General features: G+C 35.6%; 1 long non-coding RNA gene across 1 annotated transcript; it reads right to left on the reverse strand.

Annotated features, from left to right (window-relative positions):
• Window positions 1-3,625: 3,625 nt before the first annotated feature.
• On the reverse strand, window positions 3,626-4,211 carry LOC148195753 (uncharacterized). Its single transcript, XR_015780703.1, has 3 exons — window positions 4,183-4,211; window positions 3,939-4,088; window positions 3,626-3,762 (listed from the first exon to the last, which is right to left on the reverse strand). It is a non-coding gene; the product is annotated as an uncharacterized LOC148195753 (long non-coding RNA).
• Window positions 4,212-4,547: the final 336 nt, after the last annotated feature.

Here is a 4,547-nt window from a genome sequence, read left to right on the forward strand (position 1 = left end):
GGGGATTCCTTGGATTTTGTTGGCTTTTTGGGTGACGAAAAAGTTTCTTTTCAACAGGCTCCAAAGTCCATGACCTAAGGTAGGTTGATAACCTGGTCTAATGTGGGAGAACTCGGTCTAGTGGTCCACAATGTTTAAAAAGGCCAATTTCTTTTAATTTTTTACCTAAAACTTGTTAAGACAAGATCGTCTAGAAATACTAGACTGTCTAACAACTTGTGTTTTTAAGTTTAACATACAACAATTAAACGAAGTATTGTTTAGTTAGTGAAGTATCTATAAGAGGTTTTTACTATAACACCATTCATAAACGCAAACAAATTGAAAATTATGTGTTAGAAGTTATAAAAGTTAAAAAGAATGTTTGATAAAAAGCGCGTCTAAGACAAGCAGTGATAAATGCTGAATATATTATACTTAAAAGCATAGACTTATACCAAAAGCTTAGATCTACATAACATGCCTAAACACTATCTTAAAGTAAAAACATTAAATGCATGAACATACTGCACCTCTGTCTGCTTTGCTTTTTCTTTCTTTATCTATGTAGATAATAACAATACCAAGTGTCAGGACCATTAAATTTAGAGAAAAGTGGAATCCAGGTGTATGCAGCTGGTTGGACCAAGCGGTTTTTGTGGGTAGTATATAAGTAAACTTTTCAAAACTTCGAGCCACTTTCTGCATGCACCTCTTCTCTCCAAATTTCTGAGTTTTATTTTCTCCTCCTTCTCTCTAAAATTCTCCTCCTTCTCTCTACAAATTCTCACCTTTTCCTTCTTCTGATCATCAACCAGGATGTGCCTAAGTTTTTCCCTGGTGGCAAGAGTCTCTCTTTTCACCAATCAAGTTGTTGTTTGGTGTTGATAAGTTAAATTCACTCGTTCTTTGAAGTTTTTGTATTTTCTTATACATGCAAGCATTGTTCAGCTTGCATGTGTTCATCATCTACTTCTCTGAATTTTTTTTTGTCTTTGATCCTCTGGTTGGTTCCTTTTCACCGATCAGAAATTAGTAGGTTGCCTTAGAAGTTGATTTCTGGTTAGTCAAAACTGTGGAAGCATAGGAAGTGTCTGGTTTATTCGAGGTAAGGGAAGTTAGTTAATTTAATTATGATTTATTATGTATGAATATGTTGTTTGATGATTATGCATGTGTGTAAAAGTGAATGAATTGGTATTCGGCATTGTTGGACGTGTGCATGTGTGGATAATTTGATGTTGGCTTGATTTTTGTGTATTGCCGAGACCTGTGAACTGGTTCAGAAGTTCTGCAGAGTTATGTAGAAAGTCGAGCGCTCGTTGTTGAACGCTCGGTCATGTCAATTAATTGGGCTTAGTGGTATTCGGTTTCGTAGTGATATTCGGTCTTAGTGTTGTTCGATTTAATATTGACGTTTAGTTTTAAATGTACCCGTTTTCGACCTCGGCAGTCTTCGGGTTGGTATTATCATTCGTTCTTAGCCGTACTACGTTTAGCGTTCGTTATTAGTAGTACTATGTATTAGCGTTCGGTTTTGGTAGTATTCGATGGATTATAGCGTTCGATCATACACTAGTATTCGATAGTCCGCTCGGTCATATACTGATTGGCCACTCGGCCATGTTCATGTACTCGGTCATTAACTGGGTTTGGTCATTGTAATCTTTATCAAAGATTAGTGCAACCCATTAATAGCTTAGATTGGAGCGAACTAGTATAAAAATACTTGGCTTACTGCCTTCTTGCTTTTAAACATTTTCCTAAATGCCTTTTAAATACACAAGCGTCTAACAAATTTTGCAGACCATCTAACCCCTACAATAGTCATTAAACGTTGTTTTACAAATAAGGTTTTAAAAACTCGATTCAACCCCTTTCTAGAGTTCTTTTCTTTATTTAAAACCTATGAGTTTAGGTTAGTATTTTACTTTTTTGGATTTGGGCCAAAACGGGGATAGGTTTTAAGTATAGTTTAGGGATATAAATACAAAATTAATGAGGGTTAGCCTCATAATAAAACCTAGCCACCTTGAGGGAATTTTCAGAGAAATAGAGAGGGCTTGTGGGTTTGTCATACAAAGGTCTAAAAGATGAAAGTGTTGGAGGTTAAGTACACATAAAGGTTTCTTGGAGTAGAGGTAGGGAGAACTTTCATTCTTGATTTGTTGTTTTCTTGTTTTCCTTTCTTTCCATATTGTTTGTATGTATACATGATGAATTGGGTTAAATTGGTGTTACTTTTAGTTTGATTCTTTTGAAGTTAAAAGAGCTTTTATTTGAATTATGTTGAGATTTTGAGAAAAAATGATATTTTGATAAAAAATAAATATTTTTCATGGTTTTATTGGTTTTATGGGCTTAGGGGTGTGTGAGTATCTTTGGTTGTAATTGGAGCTAGCTTTCAATGTCTATGTTTGAGAAATTATGTGTGAGTTCCTGTCCCTTTTATTTGGTGTGTGTTGTGAAGGTGATGGTATGTATCATGTGATTCATGTTAATTGTTTTAATCAAATCTCATTGTGTTGGATTTGTTTTTGTTGAGTTATGTTCATCCTTGTATTCGTACATTATTATCAATGGTTTTAGGGTTTTTACGTGTTGCATGAACATGAGACATGATTTTATGTATTACATAATTTTATTCAAATATTGTTTTTCAAGATCGACTTGCATAGGGGTGGAATTGAGAACTTTGCCAATTTGTCTAGGTGAGGTCTAACTGTTTAAATTACTTTTCGAGTTGTGTGATGTGATTGCCAAGTCTTGTACTGTGTGTGTCGAGTTGTTTGGAGTGTTTGTGGTGTTGGTTGAATTATTTTTCCTTAATATTGTCTGATAAACCATGTTGATGTGTTGATGTGGTTGAGGTAGTGGATCATATGTAGTCTTATGTACTCTTTAGTCGTGATGCGAGAAAGTTTTTGCTTTGGTGCAGGCGCCGTTTTAGTGAACAGGGAAGTCCTGCATTAGTACGTGGACCCTGTTTTTGTGAACAGACAAGACCCGCATTGGTGCGTGAGCCTCATTTTGGTGAATGGGAAAGTCCTACATTGGTGTGTAGGCTCAGTTTTGGTGAACTGGTCGTGTGTGTTAGAGTACAGAAGATGACATATAGTGATAGTGATTGGTGGTGGTGACATGGTTTATCTGGATAATAGTTTGGATTAATAACGCGCTTTGTGTTGTGAAATGGATTAATGTTATGAGTTTATATATTATTAGATAATTGTATTAAAATAATTGTATTATTATATCACTACAAAAAAGAAGGGCATTACCGAAGGCCAGAAGCCCTCGGAAACAGCCCAAAACCGTCGGTAAAAGGTAATTACCGAAGGCTTATCGACGGCCACAGAGCCCTCGGTAAATCCCTTGTCGCTAACATTTACCGAGGGCTTTTGCCCTTCGGTAATTACCGAGGGCCAAAAGCCTTCGGTAATTACCGAGGGCCAAAAGCCTTCGGTAATTACCGAAGGGCGAAAAAAAAAACAGAGCGTTGTTGCTGCAGAATGTGATGCATATATAATATAGTTAATCAAAATGGTATGCAGTATGAAGTCCTATCCCTACATGGACCATTTTGAAAACAGTTCAAGATATCTGTAGTTCTACATATATACATGAACCGATGAAGCAGCCAAAACAATAAACAACAGTAAATAAACAAGGAAGTATGATGCAAACCTGATCCTTCACCCGTTCCTCATCATATTCTTGATTTTGACGTTTGAATTCAGCAATGGAATTCTCAACCTCTTTGACGAGATCCTCGGTAGCAAACTACAAAACACACAAATGCACAAATCATTTTTATAAGCAAAAGTGACCTTTATACTTAGACAGATCACTGAGAATTGGTCCACTTGTTCCATATTTTGACAAGGAGAAAGAATTTGTTGTCAGCATGACCTGAACAAATATGTATATAATGGACACATCTTAAGCAAACATGCTACCTGCAGATTTTCACGCCTATATATATCACCCACTGCCAGATTCTATTTTATCAAATTTGTTATATTTTCCTTCTGATGCTCAAGATATTGGTTCACAGCCTTTGGACTTGAGAGAGATGCCAGTTGTTGCTCACTTAGTTTCATTTTTGCCTGAGAGAGATCAGAGTTTGTTTGTCTTCCCATTAAACTGTGAATAAAAATGTAAAAAGATTGGCCTGAAAATGACGCATCATGCAATCAATACCTGTATTTCTAATAGGTTGGCTCCATAAATTAAATACAGTCCTAACCTTTAAATAATTTCAGTCTTAAAGGTGGTGTTTAATCCTACATCAACTAGAAAGGCAATTTCAATAGAGCTAATAAAGCTTGAATTTCACTTTACAAGTTTATGAGATTGAATTGGACTTTAAATCCAAATTCTAAAATGGATGTCTACCAAAAATAATGAAGATGATGATGATTACTCGGTATATCCATGTTAGATGCAAGTGTGCTTCATTATGCACACATAGAAAACACGTGCAAGGTACATGGTAATAACCTAGGAGATAAGACAAAATCAATCTAATGTAATATTACCTTAGAAATCTGATCTAAGATAGCATT

This window comes from Vigna umbellata, chromosome 7 (genome assembly GCF_029865625.1).
Source record: "Vigna umbellata cultivar VRB3 chromosome 7, Vumbellata_1.0, whole genome shotgun sequence".
Taxonomy (NCBI): Eukaryota; Viridiplantae; Streptophyta; class Magnoliopsida; order Fabales; family Fabaceae; genus Vigna; species Vigna umbellata.